The sequence below is a fragment of the Oryza sativa genome, chromosome 9, assembly GCF_034140825.1.
Source record: "Oryza sativa Japonica Group chromosome 9, ASM3414082v1".
NCBI lineage: Eukaryota > Viridiplantae > Streptophyta > Magnoliopsida > Poales > Poaceae > Oryza > Oryza sativa.
The window spans coordinates 9,530,576-9,549,287 of NC_089043.1; the positions used below are offsets into that span (position 1 = coordinate 9,530,576).

The 18,712-nt window shown below is 40.9% G+C and overlaps 2 long non-coding RNA genes across 3 annotated transcripts; one reads left to right on the forward strand and one right to left on the reverse strand.

The window, feature by feature from the left end:
* The first annotated feature begins 3,796 nt into the window (after positions 1-3,796).
* Positions 3,797-5,673, forward strand: LOC136351877 (uncharacterized). Its single transcript, XR_010735138.1, has 3 exons — positions 3,797-4,240; positions 4,482-4,541; positions 5,464-5,673. It is a non-coding gene; the product is annotated as an uncharacterized lncRNA (long non-coding RNA).
* A 5,739-nt stretch (positions 5,674-11,412) lies between these two features.
* Positions 11,413-17,140, reverse strand: LOC136351911 (uncharacterized). 2 transcript variants are annotated; one of them, XR_010735198.1, is made up of 4 exons: positions 16,551-17,140; positions 16,153-16,233; positions 14,907-15,026; positions 11,413-12,888 (listed from the first exon to the last, which is right to left on the reverse strand). It is a non-coding gene; the product is annotated as an uncharacterized lncRNA (long non-coding RNA). The 2 variants fall into 2 exon arrangements; XR_010735197.1 differs by lacking the exon at positions 11,413-12,888 and having other exon boundaries at positions 14,011-15,026.
* Positions 17,141-18,712: the final 1,572 nt, after the last annotated feature.

Consider the following 18,712-nt stretch of genomic DNA (forward strand, 5'->3'; position numbering starts at 1 on the left):
CTATCAAGAATAAATATCCCTTGCCAAGGATCAATGATCTATTTGATCAATTAAAAGGAGCTAGCGTATTTTCTAAAATAGATCTTCGATCGGGGTATCATCAATTGAAGATCAGACAAGAAGACATACCAAAGATTGCCTTTGTAACAAGGTATGGATTATATGAGTTTACAGTTATAGCATTTGAACTAACAAATGCTCCGGCTTATTTTATGAATCTCATGAACAACATATTTATGGAGTATTTGGACCAGTTTGTTGTCGTGTTTATTGACGACATTCTTATATACACCAAAGATGAAGAACATAAACAACATCTTCGATTAGTACTGGAGAAGTTAAATCAACGCCAACTTTATGCCAAATTCTGTAAGTGTGAATTTTGGCTAGATCAAGTTGCATTCTTGGGACATATAATTACCAAGAATGGAGTTACCGTAGATCCAGAAAAGATTAAAGCTGTGATGGAATGGAAGGTACCAACATCGGTACCTAAAATAAGAAGTTTTCTTAGGACTTGCTGAATATTATCGAAGGTTTATTAAAGATTTCTCTGCTATTGCAAAACCCATGACCAGATTACTTAAGAAAGACAAGGAGTTTGAATGGACATCAGAATGTCAAAGTTGTTTTCAAGAACTAAAACATAAGCTTACTACTATACCAGTATTAATCTTGCTAGACATCCAGAAGGATTTTGAGATCTACTGTGACGCCTCTCGACAAGGACTAGGTTGTGTCCTTATGCAAGAAGGTAAAGTAGTAGCTTATGCATCAAGACAACTAAGATCTCATGAAGAGAATTATCCAACACATGATTTGGAGTTAGCAGCAGTTGTACATGCATTGAAGATTTGGCGACACTATTTGATTGGAAATTATTGTAAGATCTACACTGATCACAAGAGTTTGAAATATATTTTTACTCAGACAGATCTTAATCTTCGGCAAAGAAGATGGTTAGAATTGATTAAAGATTACAATTTGGAGATTCTATACCATCCAGGAAAGGCCAATGTGATGGCTGTTGCCTTAAGCCGAAAAGCTTATTGCAATTTACGACAAGAAATACTGTCAGAACAATTACAAGCAGAATTGCTTAAGTTAAATCTTGGTATTATTAAGTTTGGAGAATTAAACACTTTGGAGTTAAAACCTACCTTGATGGATCAAATAAAAGAACATCAGAAGGAAGATTCTGAAATACAAACTTTTAAGGAACGGAAGGTGCGAAGAAAGGCTGCAGATATTACTAAAGACCTGGAAGGAATATTATGGTACGGAAATAGAATTGTCGTACCACAATCAGGAAATCTAAGAGAAATAATATTAAAGGAAGCACATGACTTTGCCTATTCTTTACACCCAGGCAGTACAAAGATGTATCATGACCTAAAATAATTATATCGGTGGCCAAACATGAAACGATATATTGTAAAATATGTCGCACTATACCATGTTTACCAACAAGTTAAAACAAAACATCAGAAGCCTACTGGACTACTGCAACCCTTACAAATACCTAAGTGGAAATGGGACGAAATAAGAGTGGATTTTATTATTGGATTAGTCAAGACTTCCACTGGATATGATTCTATATGGGTAATCATTGATAGACTTACTAAAACTGCACGATTCATTCCTGTGAAAACAACTTACACTGGAGCACAACTCGCAGAACTTTATATGACAAGAATAGTATGCTTACATGGAGTACCAAAAAGAATTATTTCCGATCGTGGTACCCAATTTACTTCACATTTTTGGCAGAAATTGCATTATGATTTGGGAAGTTATTTGGATTTTAGTACAACATTTCATCCACAACCCGGAGAACAAACGGAAAGACTAAATCAGACATTAGAAGATATGTTAAGAGCCTGTGCCCTAGATTTTGCTGCTAGTTGGGACAAATGTTTACCTTACGCAGAATTCTTATATAATAATAGTTATCAAGCCAGTTTAAAAATGTCACCACATGAAGCTTTATATGGAAGAAAATGTCGAACACCATTGATATGGACAGAAACCGGAGAAAGAAGTATATTTGGAACAGACCTTCTAAAGGAAGCTGAAGAAAAAGTTCAACTTATTAGAGACAGACTTAAAGTAGCTCAATCTCGACAAAAGAGTTATGCAGACTCTAGACGGAGAGAGTTAACTTTTGACATTAGTGATTATGTTTATCTAAAGGTTTCACCTTTACGAGGGATAAAAAGATTTAAAGTGAAAGGAAAACCAGCCCCTCGTTATATTGGACCATATCAAATAATTGCTAAACATGGAGAAGTAGCCTATCAATTGGCTTTACCAGATTATCTATCTGATGTACACCCTACATTCCATGTCTCGCAATCAAAGAAATGTTGGCGCATTCCAGAACAAGAAATATCAGTAAGTATTGTTGAACTCGACAAAGATCTAACTTATCCGAAATATCCTATCAGAAGATTGGAAGAAGCACACAGAACAACTCGTACCAAGGTGATATGAACGTTTAAAGTTCAATGGAATCATCATACAGAGGATGAAGCAACTTGGGAACGGGAATATTATTTACAATTGGAATTCCCGTATCTATTCGAAGACTCCTAAGCAAATCTCGGGACGAGATTTCTTTAAGGGGGGTAGGTTTGTAACATCCTCAAATTTTAAACTAAAATTTGACTGCATCATGCTGGTTTTAAATCTTAGACTAGCAAAATCAAAATTCCCTTTAAAAGTTCTCTTTTTATTCTTGATTTTGGTTCAAGTATTACCCCTAGAATTCTCTTAACCTAGTTTACCAATAAACCATAAATTGTTGCCCTATCCTAAACCTTAGTGAATTCAGCAAATTTCCTTCAAATTCCAAACCTATTCTTATTTATCGCCAAATATCTAAATACCTCCTTTTGATCTAGCCGCCACTTTAATTCATGTGGCTTGATTTCCTCTTCGGCACAAGAATAATATTATTACAAATATTGTGAATAATTGCTCTTGTGCTAAGAAAATATATTTTATCCTTCCCTTCCACAAATCCAAATTCCTATTAGCCTCAAATACTTCTCTAAAATCCATGCCATATACTTTGGGGCTAAAAATCCTATTTATCTTCCTCTTAGTTTGCTTGCCTCATTCCCAAAAATATTTTGAGGAATTATATTGTTAATTTCTCTCTCATTTGAGTGCTTCCAAATAAATTCCCTCAAACTCCACCTCAAAATATTGCACTCAAATAAATTAGGAAATCTCCTTTGTGAATTCTCTCCGAATTCAAATTCTTCGCAAAACCTAGTTATCCAAATCAAATATACAAATTAGACTTCTTTCTTTTTGTCATCGGGCCGAAACTCTGTTCTGTTTTCCTTTTGGCCCAATCCTTTTTCTTTCTATTTTCCTCCTTCCTCTTGGGCTGCCGGCCCAGCTAAGCCGAGCCGGCCCAAATCAGCCCACACCCCAGCCGAGCCGCCTCCTCCTCCCGTGCGCGTGTTGCGCACGGCGCACGCCGCCGCCAACTCGTTTCCGTCGCCGCTAAGAAAACAGAGCCGGCCGCCGTTGCCCTTCCCTGCACGCCACTGCTGTCGTCGTGTCCCTCTTGCCCTCCTCCTCCAAACTGACGTCAGCCGCTGAGCCGAACCGACATGCTCAGCCAATCACGAGCGGAAGCCGGCGCCGTGTCCCTCTTCCTCACGCGCGCCGCCGCCGGCGCCGTTTTCTTCTCCCCTAAGCAGCCGTCGCCGTGCCTTCCTCGTCCTCCTCCGGACCGACCTCCGCCGCCTATAAATAGCCGGCCATCCCTCTTCTTTTCCCCACAAACCGAGCTCTCTTCTCTCTCTCCATCCATGGCCGATCGTCGACGCCGTCGGTCGATCTCCCCATCCGTAGCTCCACCTCCCCTGTCCTCGCGCCACCGGCTTCGCCTCCATCCGGCGAGTCCGTTTTTCCCCTTTCCCCTCTTCCTCCACCTCTAAGTCAAGCCACCACCGCCATCATCCATGCCGGCTCGAGGTGAACCCTTGCCGCCGCCGTTCCGGCTATATATCTCTCCCTCTCGGCCAGCCACCTACCTCCCCGGGTGCGCGTCGCTCGGGAACACGCGTGGCCACCGCCGTCAAGGCCGTTCATCCACCGGAGCATCGGCGCCCCTCCTCTCCCTTCTCTCTGTTTGCTCGGCTGGAAGAGAAAAAGAAGCAGAAGAAGGAAGGAAGGAGGAAGAAGAAAGAGAAAAGAAGAAGAAAAGACAAATAACTGACAGGTGGGCCCCTGTACAGTACTATTTCGTAATTTCCCTATTTAATTTGAATTCCAAACTTTAGAAGCCTATATCTTTTAAAATATAAACCCAATTCCAGTGAAACTTGGACCAAAATTCTTCTAAAATCTTTCTCTATCTTTTGAGGCTATTTTTGCTATTTTCTCATTTTATTTCGTTTTTGCCTATTTTTGGATTTTATTCGAATTCCTTTTGAATCTGAATTTTATATATCTAACCCTAGGTCTTGAGGATTCTTCTGACACACTAGATAATATCAGTCAATCTCAGGACATCGAGCAAGGCAAGTTACCATATACCTTTTGATCATTTAAGCCTATATTTTACAAATTATTTAATTATAGCCTTCTATTCAATATTCTATTTTCTATGCATAAATTAATCATAGAAACTCAGATAATTTAGTATTGCTTATTTTGCTTACAATCTGGTTAAAATACCCTATACTTAGATTGGGACAATACGTATGATTTGGATGATTTCCGGGTGGCTAGTATTGTCTCAATCGATATAAGTTCTACCAGGTACTTATGTCGAACGAACGGGTACGACCGCAGTTTCTAGAATGGGGACAGACCTAGTTATTAGGTTAATTGGCAATATGGCACCTCTGTATAGTGGTTCTTATTTTTAAGTCCTCGCGCAGGAGGCAACTATAGCCGCGAAGGGCAAATTTAACCATTACCATGTACAGGTAAATGGTTTGCGATACTCGAGTATAAATTATATGGTATATTTCTAAACCCTGATCGAGATGACATGGTGTCATACGATCAGTTCCCCTTAAATACCTCGGGAACGCCAGAACTCCTCTTGCTTCTGTTAATATTACGTTCAGAGCATATGAGGATACAAGTTCATGGAACAGGTGCCATAATTGTTAATGACTTAATGCTGGGCCATGACTAAAGCCGATAATTATCAGCAAGTCGTGGACTGCGGGTAAAGCGTACATCTGCTGCAGTAGAATATCTTTGAAACTATTCGAATAGCCGTACTCATGGAGTTGAGTACCGGGACTCATATGGTACCCTGGTTAGAAATCTAAAGTTTATATGTTTTATAAATTCTGCTATAACTTTTCCAGATTGTCCAATACCGCTTTTTGCAAAGAACCCTATTATATGTCAATGCATATCATATTTCCGTGATAACTTGCTGAGTATTGCGAATACTCACCCTTGCTCTTATTAACCCTTTTTCAGATTTGGGTCAAGAGGAGGACCCCTGTGATTATTATTATGATGACTCTGATAACTTAGAAAATCCCTAGAGGTTATACCTTCCTAGTCAGAATGTACTAGAACTTCCGCTGTGTAATATTAGTACCTATGTTTAATTAGGTGAGTACCTACCCTTGTAAAACCCCTAGTATTGTAAACTTTAACGTATGCAATGAAGAACCAGTTTTATTACATGTATCAATATTTACTGATCCAGGGATTGATACATTAATTTCAGTCGGATCCAAGTTATTAGTTTTGGGCTCCGACATATTGTGTGCATATGAGATGCGGAGTCGAATTTGGAAGGAGTCCAAATTTGGTATGATTGGTTATGTAAAGTTTGTTTCTTGTACTAGAGGGTTTCTTAAGGTGTTTAGGACTCCTAGTATGAGTTTGGTTCGTGGCTTTAGGCTGCCTACCTCGGGTATAAATAGAGGGGGAGCGTGAGGCTTCCCGGTATCGCTTTAGAGAGCAATTGAGTTGAGTTTTGAGTTAGGGTTTCGAGTTTAGTCGAAATTTTTGTAAGGAGTGCTGTTAGTGCACTTTGTAAACACAAAGAGAAGTAATAAAGTCGTCATCCATTTTAAGAGTTCTTCGGTTTGTGTTTGACTGGGTTTCGGTGGTCTAACCGGTGATATACCGGCGGTCAGACCGGCGGCATACGGGCGGTCAGACCGGCGGCGGCAGCAAGCGTGGCAGGCATCTCGGCGGTTCGACCGATTGATCTACATCAGTCAGACCGACGTTCATTAGGCGGTCAGACCGGCGCATACACTTCGGTTAGACCGTGATCCATTGAATTCGAGGGTAACTTTTATTTCCGCTAAAAGTTTTCGGTTTTTTGGGTATACCAACCATTCACCCCTCCTCTGGTTGGCTTAGTTCTTGTGATTCGATCCTACAATAAACATTGATAAAGATGTACACTTACAAGCAATTTTCATAGGCCTTTAATTAGGTCGAGACTGTCACTTATAACACTCATCGGTGATGGGGTTAGGTTTCGGCCTGACAAAGATAATCTACTACGGAACTCGTCATTGGTGAGAAGTGAATTCTATCCTATGGCCGTATATTCTTTTTTTTTTGGACGCAAGGCCATTGGCCAGCTTTTGATTGAAAGTGAGAGTGGTGATGCGAACATGAGTAGAAAAAAAATACCACAATAGATGAAATAGATAGAAGTCATATGACTATATGAGTGTGAGTAGCTCATAGTTCATGAATATGTATGGTAGCAAACACTGGAAGGAGGACCTCTTTAGATGGCAGAATTCACAACGCGAGACATCATACATCATCAAAACATCAAATATTACAACTTGCACATTCGCCGCCGCAGCAACTGGGATCGGGCTTGCAACGAACGGACGACTACACCATCGCTTAGCTTCCGATGGACTTTATCTGCACGCCGCGGCGGATGGTGGCGACGCTAGGAATAAGGCGGTGTTTGGATCCAAGGACTTAACTTTAGTCTATGTATTTAGATACTAATTTACAGTATTAAATATAGACTACTTACAAAACTAATTACATAAATGAAAGCTAATTTGCGAGATAAATTTTTTAAGCTTAATTAATCCATAATTAGAGAATGTTTACTGTAGCATCACATAGCCTAATCATGGATTAATTAGATTCAATAGATTCATCTCGCGAATTAATCCAAGATTATAGATGGGTTTTATTAATAGTCTACGTTTAATATTTATAATTAGTATCTAAATATCCGATGTGATAGGGATTTAAAAGTTTTAGTCTTATCTAAATAGGGTCTAAGCATCTTAGAAGATATGTAGGACGAAGAGGAGAGCAATTTCGCGTGCTTGATGTGGCTTGTGCATAGAGATGGGCCGAGGAGAAGCAGCATATCACACAGTTTCAGTTGCATGTCCACATGGAGTGGTGCTATCGTCAGCGCTACATTAGTCGTCTGTTCTCACTGTCCTCGATTCTCTTTCTTTCACGTAGGAAAATGATGATGTATAATTTTTTTTACCTTGCGGTTGTGTTCTATTCCTATGAGTTCCTAATTCACCTATCTCTTTTTATCTACGCATATGCTTTTCAAACTAATAAACGGTACATATTTTACAAAAGTTTATATATAAAAGTTGCTTTCAAAAATAATATTAATTTATTTTTCAAGTTTTTTTTATAGCTAAAACTTAACTAACCATACGTTAATACGTACTGAGAGGAGAGGTTCCTAGCCCCTCCAAAAGAACAAAAGCAACTAGTCACTCTATCGTACCTGCCGAGAGGTTCGTAGAGAGCGAGAAAAAAAAATCTGTAGGAGAATGCTGTGTGCGGATGTGCGATCTCCCGGACACAAATTTTGACAATTTGACCCTTTACAAAAAATATTTTTACAAATAAATCGTTGCCAAAACTTATTTCAAATCTGAACCTTTTGCTCAACGCCAAATCGTGTGGCGCTGAACTTAGACACCTCAGCGTCAAATAGCATGGCGCTGAATATACGTTGGTACGCTGACTTAGTCTCTCATCCGTCGTGGCACGGCATTCAGCGTCAGCTGACGTGGCGCTGAGGTGTATAAGTTCAGCGCCACATGATTTGACGTTGAGCAAAAGAGTCAGATTTGAAATAAGTTTTGGCAGTGGTTCATTTGTAAAAATAGTTTTTGCAAAGGGTCAAATTGTCAAAATTTGTGTCTCCGGGACATGAGGCGCAACGGCCAAAATTAACACACCTGCATCACTGGCTTCACCGCATGTGTTCCTCGAGCTACTTCCTTCCATGGGCTGTCACAATGATGCCTGTCTTTCCGACATGTACAGCACTTGGGGGGTCTAAGCTTGTGGGCCTTAATGCTCTATCACAGCAGTAATATATTGATCCCATCTACAATAAATCAGGACGTCACTGTTCATAAAAAAAATCAGTTCCTAATACACAAGATAACTCCAATACTGTTAAATCATCGCTTGGGAGCTCGCTGAAACTAATATTTTTAAACAACAGTACAACTATAATTCACCTATATATGTGTTTTCTTTAATTTATCTTCAATCTTTAAGATTTGTAAGACTGCTCTTCTTGGCACAGGTATATATATCATGCCATAATATATACTTCCTGAGAAAAAATTTCTGCATCATCATAATAGACTTTTATTGTAACTAGGAAGGTAGCCCGCGCATATGCGCGGGTATGTGCGTGAAATTTTATTGTGAATGTCTATGTGTGGGAGGTTTTCTATTAAAAATATTCTTTTACTTTATCATAAACGAAAAAATGAACTTATTTAACATACTTTGAACACTGGTTACTTGCGACATATAAATTATGATATAAAATTAATTTAAACCGTGTAGTTTTTAATTTATGAGTGGGACATCGAAAAAATTGGTAATTAACTGTTGGATATCCGTGACATTATTTTATAATATCCAAAGGAAATGGAGAAAAACCAATCACAAAAGTATGACAGAGCCCGCAGCCGGTGAGGTGGCTCTCTGGGTGGCGGGGTTTCAAGGAGGGCCCGTAAGCCTAGGCCTGTGGGTCCGCATCGTTCCCGTACTCGTCACCGCTGCAGCGCTAGGGCCACGTCGGCGCCGATGCTCCGCCATACACCGCACTTGGGGAGAGCACAACGTGGGCCACCTCCTGGTTCATGTTGAGCAGGGCGCCGTAGAGGACATTCTGTTCCAGTCGGTCTCGCAGCGGCACCATGCCACGCAGCCGTACCCTCCGCCGCCCATGTTGTGACCACCACAGCATCAGAGCTATATGCGAGCAACACATGGCAGAAAAGGGGCAAAATCATACTTTCGTAATTGTTTCTATCTCATTTTCATTTGGATATAACAAAATAATATTGCGGGTATCCAGGCAGCTAATTACCATTTTATTTTTTTCAGTGTCTCATAGCAGATATACATCCTTGTAGTGTCTTCTAGCTAATCACATATTTTTTTAATGTCCGGTAGAAAATTTTGCCTTTATTAAGTGGAGGCCTCTATGCATGTGGGTCCATAATGTAATTTTTTGTTAGCATTTAAATATGGTCAATTATTGATTTCACTTAAAAAAATAATAGCTGGCTAGACCTAATAGGTGGAGATTCGTTTGTGGTCTTTTTTTTCCTATAAAAATAATTTTAATTTTAAATATCATAGAGATAGGAAAAATAGAGAAAAGTAACACCACACACCACATGGGGACAGGGGTGAGGGAGGGTTTGGATGTTTCATTTATTAAAAAAAGGTTGATCTGATGACAAAAAATAATGTGTTGATGTTTAAGTAAAAAAACAGATGGTTAGATTTTTTTTCCCAGATTTATTAGGATTTTTTTCTAATTTAAGTGAGACAAGTAGCAGCTTAGCATACATTTATGTACTTTAATGCCCATAGGGGTGGAGAGGAAGGGAATATGGTTTGGGATGTTTTTTTTTAAAAAAAAATAGATACAATAACGATGTAAAATTTTACATAATGTGTCCATCGATTTAAGTGAAAACCAATGGATGAATGTTTCTCTAATTTAAGAGTTTCACACAATAGTTTAGAAATATTTATAAGATGTTTAATGGACTTTGATGCCTATTTGTGAGATTTTTTTCCATAAAGATATTTTTAATTTTAATTGTGATAGGAATATAAAAAGAGAAAGGAACTGAAGGAGCGTACAAATTGATCAGTACGTTCGTGGTGCACGAATATAGGGATGTGGGAGATTTTAGTTTTTTAAGATATATCTCGAATAATACGACCACCTATTTAATTGAAAATCGATGGTTAGATTTCTTTATTTTATTAGGGTTCCATGTGGCGACTTGGGAGTAATTGTATTTTGGGGGTGTTTTTACGAGTAGTACTTACATGAACGGGAGATTAAAAGAAGGGAGTTCTTTTAAATAGATCTAATCTAACAGTTGAAAATAACGGATCCATCAATTTATGTGAAAATCAAGGAGTAAATGGTTTGCTTTTTTTCTTAGAAATTTTAGGAATTTCTTTTATTTATTATAGTGACACATGACGGCTTAAAAACACTTGTAGAATTTTCATGAACTTTTAGATAATATATAGATTTTATATAATATAGACTAATATATTTTATTTTTAAAATAGTATAAAATCCTCTTATAAAGCCCGTCGATTTTTTTAATGACACTACGACGTATGCTTTTTTTTTCTTTACTTTATCGCTTTATCGTTTTTCTTCTCATCCGGTGAGGTATCCTTCATCGTTTTTCCTTCAGATGTACTTAGAATAGTTTGTTTTCCTTATTCCGGCCCACAGAAGGAAAAGTATTACTTTTAAAATAATATATACATCTAATCTAATGGTATATAATATCGGGTCCACCACACCAATTTAAGTGAAAATCGGTGGTGAGATTAAACAGTGCCATGTGACGATCTAGGATTATTTATAGGAGCGCCACGTGGTGGTCTAAAAGCGTTTGTAGGAACTTTTATGGACTTTTAGTATATAATAATAGATAGATTAGTTTAACTAATTTAAATTATTTACCTCTCAACTAGCAGGAACATTTTTTTAATAATGGAATAGAACAACCTGGCCTTTGCTCAAAGTACTACAACCAATTATTACAATCTAGCGCTCTTTTTAAAGAGTATTTCAAAGTAGCAGGAAAGTATATACATATATACAATTGTGTTCCTATGTACAACTTCCGCCGTCACATGAGCAGATTATTTATTCTAACTAAACTATATTATGTTATATTAATTTGTATATTATCCAATAATTAGTATGTATTGCATCTGAGTAATTTTGTTCTATGTTCGTTACTATACATATACCTCTTCAAAATATAGCATATATAGAAGAAAACCTCGAAACGAGTGTAATACCTTATTTCCGGCCAAGAGAGAGAAAAGAGGAAATGAAAATTATTGGAACCCGATTTCTACGTAATATAATATGTTTTTTATACAATCATTGTGCATCATAAGCTCAAATACCTTTAAAAGGTGGTTGCTAATGTTAATGATTATTTTTTAAGAACACATCACCCCTACGAATACGCACACGCACCCTACGTCTATGAGCACATCAATAAGACTGGTCTGGCATATTTTGAAACAGTAACAACACTCCGTCCAGAACCGTGTAGCCAGCTCATCCGACGAAAGACTTACTTAAACATACCACCCCACTAGCTTGCACTTTCATTCTCACTTCGTGTAAAAGGATTAACCCAGGAGTGGTATGGTTAGACGGAACATGCCTTTATAAGTTTGTTCTACTCTCGCTACTAGAAAAAGCATTTTCGGCGACGTAGGGCTTTTATTTTCACATGCGGGTATGCCCATCGGAGCGAAAACCCCACCGGCAAAGACGATAACAGGGGAGGAGTTGGCCGGCCGCCTGCAAATATCGATTATCGAAGGCGGACCACATAAGCAGTTGGATTCCTGGATCCAACTAGGATCTGTCATACACAGCATACCGTGAGGTTATCGCCAGGGTCAGAGCAGCTGAAGGACAAGACTCCAGAAGAGATAGCTGAATACAAGCTGGGCTTGCACACGTAGAAAATGATTATTGTCGCACAGTACATTGGACGAGCCTTCTTGCACTTTCAAGATAAGAGAGTCATCCTAGCCGCTTATAATTTTAAGTAAGTCTGGTACATTTCTCTTCTACATATATGTCTTATTTTAGCGACTAACTGCACTATCGTTAATATGTAGCGATCATTATATATGTTTAATCATCTACCGAAGCACGAAACAGTGACAGTCTTGGACCCTCTCGATTATCGTCACCAGTCGTACAAAGAATTTCTAACAATTTTACAGTAGTAAGTGATTCTGACACTTGCATGTATAATATGAATATATCATAATTAAATATCCTCCTTAATGCGAAACAGTACGAAATCCATACAGTACGTACAACTACTACAAGTTCAAGGGTGGAGAACAGATTCGAACAAGGGAGAAGCTGCTAGTGCATACATATTGGCCGGTAATACTCCACTCACTTAATGTATTCCAATTGTTTCACTAATTGCAAAATTTAACTATTTTCTTCTATGATATGTTATGAAGTGTCTCAAGAAACCTAGAGGCACTGTCCTCTGCGGATATTACGAGTGCGAATTCCGCAGGGTTAATGGGAGGTATAGGGTTAACACAGAGGATGTAAGTCTCTAGACTATAAACTAGACAACTTCACATATATATGGTACTAATATACTGTGTTTGTTCAATGCATGCAGTTGCCAAGAATAGAACATCGAACAAGCTTTGACGATGCAGGCATCACAAATATCCAGTGCGATCTATGCCACTTCATCCACCATGAGTGTTGTAATGTGGAAGGAAAGTTCTTCGACCCAGAGGGTGCCCTCATAGCTATAAGTGACGAATTCAAGCATCTTCGGGAGTGGAGCAATGCTGTGCCATAATGTAATTAGATAGCGTATTTCAAGTGACAATGTCAAAAAAACTATTGTAATATATATTTTGACAACACTTTTATACGTAGATTTCTCAGTATCAAAAGCTTGTTAACTACTAATATTATTCCTGCGTCATTTTCAATTAACTAATTAAAAAGTAATTTATGGGAAAATTATTATTGTATCAAATTTCAAATATTTGTAGCTATCTTTGTAGGCGGCAGTTTTTTATTTTTGCAGGCGGCCACTGCCTATTTTCGTAGGTGGCCCATCTAGCTACCTCACCGGTGATCTTTGGAGTAGTTGGGGTACAGGAGGAGCCGCCGTTCGCCTGGAAAGACGTGTTTCGGCCGCCGGCGAAAATGCTTTTTCTAGTAGTGTCTTATGAAACTAGCGAGGTATTAAACATGTGCACAAAGCTATCATGGGCCACGCACACACACGCACCCTACGCCTATGAGCGCGTCAAAAATACTGGTCTAGCATATTTTGAAATTGTAACAACTCTCCCTCCAGAACCGTGTAGCCAGCCCATCCGACGGATGGATCCAATTACACATACCACCCCACTTACACTTTTGTTCTCGCTTCGTGTAAAAGAGTTAATCCGGGATGGTATGGTGGGAAGGAACATGCCTTATAAGTTGGATCCACTCTTACTAAACTAGTAAGATGGTACTAAACATGCGCACATAGCTCTTATGAGCCACACAAGCCAGATCCTAATTGAGCGAAGATGTTACATACACCCCCATCAAAGGACCTGATGTCTCCGTCGGTCCAACATACCCTTTATCCACATAGGCATATGCTCACACACTGACCCATATGAGCAACGGCGAGGGTCGGCTCCGATACCATCTATAACAACCCTCTCTCCAGAACCGCACAACCAGTCGCCCATCCAACGAGCAGGCCCACTTACACATACCACCTCACTTACACTTTTATCCTCGCTTCATGTAAAAAGATTAACCCAGCAGTGGTATGGATGGATGGAATAGGCCTTATAAGTTGGTTACACTCTTACTAAACTAGGAAGGTGGTACTAAGCATACGCACAGCTCTTATGGGCCACACAGGTAAAATCTTAATTGGGCTACGATGTTACAGGGACTGAAGAAGTTATCAAGGGCGCCTCCCCCCTTGACGGATATATTGTCTCACTACTACAACAAAGATTTTTGCGTGTGGTCGAAAACGATTTTCCCGTGCAGATGGTCAGCCTGCACGCGATTTTCACGTGCGGGTGCCTCATCCGCACGTGAAAATTGGATTTTCGCATGCGGGCGCTTAAGCCGCCTGCACGAGAAAATAAAAAATCAAAACAAAAAGAAAGAAAAACAAAACCCTAACTCTAATCTACCGCCGCCGCCGCTGTCCTCACCGAGGCCCGCCGCCGTCACCCCCGCGGTCACCGGCTACGGATTCGTCACCCGCTCCCGTCGCCGGCCGAAGAAGCTCCTCCCCTCTGCTGGATCTGCAAGGGGAGGGGCATCAACTCACATCGATCGTCGACGCCGCTGCCGCACCTCCTGTCGACGGTCGCACTTCCACGTCTGCCACTGACGCCGCCGCACCTCCAGATCCAGCGCGGGCCGCCTCCGTCCCACCGCATCCCGCCACCGAGGGTCGCAGGCCGCCTCTGTCCAACCACCTCCCGCCGCCGAGGGGCGCGGACCGCCTCCCTCCCGCCGTTGCACACTGCCTCTCGCCGCTCTGCCGGATCCGCCGGACCCCCATGCATCCCCTCCGCCGGATCTGCAAGGGGAGGGAGGGGAGGGGCCACGCACCGCCACCGCTGCCCTTCTTCCCGCCCGCAGCCGTGGGAGAGGGAGGGTGTCGACCCCCGATTTTGGAAATCGGAAATCTTCTGTGTTTATGTCACGCCCGGAAATTCACTAGTAATTTCCGAACTAATTTGTGCATAAAATCCTCGTCCAGGAATCAGCCGAGGTACACAAACTGACAATTTAATATACAGAATCATCAATAATAACGTTACATACTTACAAAAGAAAAGAAAACAGCAGCGGAATTAACGGTCTAGCGATGGCTTCAGCTCCACTCCCACAGGCAGCTCAACTGGGGTATAAGCCAAACGTCTTCTCCTTCTGGATCCTTTATCTTCAACTGAGGTTTGATGATTATTGCAAGAATGAGCATATGACATACTCAACAAGCCACACAGCAAATATGCAAGTGCACAAGGATACCAAAGGATGGCATAATATAGGCTCATTTGCGAAAGCAGCATTTAGCAAAGAGTTAAGAGTAGTAAAACAGTAGAGTAATTAATTAAAAATTTTAATCAACACTGAACAGCACACCCATGCTGCACAGGCCCAACCATCCTGAACAACCATACCCGGCTGTACAGATCTAACTCCAAACCAGGAGCTAAGCAAATTATTACCAAGTATAACATCCATAATTATTGTGAGAGGTGTGAGACTAATCACGAAAAACATTGCTCAACCCGCCCATAACCGCGGGCATGGCTATTCGAATAGTTTTACTCTGGCCAGAGGTGTACCACTGTACCCACAAGACACAACCCCACATCATGTCACCATGTGCCTCAATACCACCACGGTACCTCGGAAAGGAGTTGTGACAATACCCCTTGCACAACATAATCCATTACAGCGCACCTTTCCTGGATCATAATCACCCCCTCAAAAACCAGAGGCATGGACTCCCCAGCGACCCCCGTGGACTTCTCGCCACTTCTCAGTCTGGCGCACTATAATGAATCACGCTACACAAAAGATAAAGCCGTTGCCCACGCTGGCTTGTGGTTGGCACGATAAATGTTTCACAACAGTAGCTCGCGAACCGGTCCTTAATTGTCATGAGCACGACTCTCAAAACCATGTGCTCACAACCCACCATTATCAAGTTTTAGTTGGCAAGTAATTAATTAACCAATCACGATTGACCATCGTGAACTATCATTAAGCCATCCTTAAATAATAGTGAGTCATAAGTTATCCCAATAGTGTGCTAATGTTTCTAAGCATGGCTAAGCAATCATAACTAATATCTAGCTGAACCAATATATAAAGCCCAACTAGTCAAGTTATAATAACCCAAGGTATCAAGGAATAAAGTAATCAATGCAAATTGGCCATAACAAAGGAATAAGTTCACACCACCCGGTGACATTCGAAAATAAATGCACAGTTGAAATAAATAGAGAATTTAAATATAGGATCAACATGCTCAAAGGATTGTGTTTAGGATCTGTGTGACTTGCCTTGCAATAATCGGTCTTCAATTAATCTTCTTGATCACTTCCGACGCACTCACGAACCTTCGCAACGACGGAAACGACAAGCTAACACGCAAAACGAAGAAAAAGACTAATAAAAACCAAATAAACAGTACATATAAAGTAAACAAACATGTAGATCATGATTTTAGATGAATTTAGCAACTTGAACCACTCAAAACCGAGTTACGATGATTTAGTTATGAATTTCCGAAGATTTAATCTATTAGAAAAACAGGAAAAAGAAAAACGATGATGACATCATGATGACCTCATCAATGGCCGGACCAAGATGGCGACCTCGCCGGAGATTGGATGGTCGGCTGCGACTTTGGAGGACATGAACACGTAGAGGACGACGAGACGAACCCAACGATACTCACCCTCGTGCCAAACGACGACCGACGACGGCCGGCGACGAGGAGGCGACGGCGGCGGCTCGGTTGACCGGCGGCGACGGGACTCCGGTGACCGGCGACAGCGGGGAGAGAGCGGCCGGGCTTCTCCACACCTCGGCGCACCTTACGGCGGTGACGGCGACCGGCGGCGACGACGGAGGCGGCGGCGCGACGCGGATGGAGCTCGGCCGGCGACGGCGGTTTGCTTGGCGGCGGTGGCGACGGAGCTACGGAGCACGGAAGAGGACGGGAGAGGGGGCAAACGAAAGAGGAGGACTAGGGGGTCCTATTTATAGCCTTGGATTGAAGAGATCGGACTCCTCCCGCAAGAAATCGATCCGGGAAATCAAAAACTCGGTTTTGGAGATAAACTCGAAAACGAGTTTGATTCGGATAAGATACTCAACGATTTGCTCCGATTTTTGGGGGTAAAGATAGAGGAGGATAAGAGAAGTATTTCCCCTCAACTAATTTTGGAAATACACGAGATAAAAGGCCGGATTTGGAGGGGAAAACCGCGGCTATACAGGTACTGTGCGGCTGGCTCGGGCTCTGTCTCCAGCCGGCTGGAGATTGAAGATGACACTGCAGCAGGGAGGCAAACTAGACTTTTGGCTGGGCTTCTACTTCTTGGCCCGATTGAAAAAAGGGACACAAAGCAGACTTTGGAGGAGGGATAAGGCCAGCCGAAAGGAAGGGAGAATGGGCCGAGGACAGAAGCTGAACTTTTCCTATTTCGGCCCGAAAAGGAGAAGGGGATTTTAAATACTTTTCCAATTAAATTAATCACTGAAATGATCTTTGAATTGTTAAAAATACTTCCTATGCTCAAATAATTCCAAGAAAAATCTTGAAAATACTTGGACACTCAAAGTACTTAACAAAATTATAATTAGACCATTTAATGATTAATTTAATATGTGGGTAATTACTGAAATGCTCTTTGTAAGATTAAAATTAGGAATTGAGCTCCGAAAAATCCGAGAAAATTCCAGAGAGTATAATTAACCATGGAGAATTTAATAAAAATTAAATCCATCCATGCTTTATATTTAGGAAATTTTATTTCCCACATTTAACTTCACTTGTAAATTAATGAACATTTAATATAAATTCTATTATTAATTTATTAAATAATTTATAAATCCTGAAACGAAAATCAGGATGTGACAGTTTATCAGTACTAATCCCTGGATCAGTAGTTGGTACACACACACATAGCCAAATCACAATATATCACGAATGAATTCAGGCTAAGAGAGTTAAACGCTTACATTAGGGCCAGGCAGGCCAACAACTAACAGAGAACAACAGCGGAAGACAAAATAATACAAGGGCCCGGTTGACATGCCACAAGCATGGGAACGAGACCTAGAATGGAACCACACTCCGATCATCTTGTTAGGTACGCAAGCGTACTAACAAGGGCTTCTCTTCAACACTCTGCTAAAAGATATATATAGAGCAACAATGAGTACAAAAGTACTCAGCAAGCCACCACACAAAATGCAGTAATGTACAGGATAATACAAGGAGTGGCTATGGTTACTTTGTGTAAAGCCGAGTTTTCAAATATCATTTCACAAACCTAAGACCTAGCATAAACTGTTCAAGTTTTAGTTCCATTGTTCATTAAACAACGACGGTTCTGTCCACCATCCATTGTGTTCCCAAGGATAGCTTCCCGCCACTGGTCATCATGGTTTTCTGGGGTCTACTCCTTCTTGCCTCTCGAGAAGTTGTTCCACCAGTACAAAATCATCATGCAACATCCCACCCAACCAGTTTAAGAATTTAGAGTCTAGCCAAGTGTAATACATGTCCCGGTGCTCAATATCCGCGAGCACGGCTATTCGAATAGATTAGGTTTACTCACACTGCAGTGGATGTACACTTTACCCGTACTCCGCGACTTGCCCAACACATGAGCCTATGTCCCAACGAATGAGACTTGCCACGGCAAAGCCTTTCGATAACCTCACATTGGCAGTACCCGCTTCATGAACTTGCATCCTCATGCACTCTAGGCGTCATAAGTTTCTAACAATGAGAGGAGTTCTGGCGCTCCCGGGAAGGGAAGACTCACACATGCATTAAGTTTTAGTTAAGTTAAGTTTACACATGGCAGTCCTACCGATGGCGACACC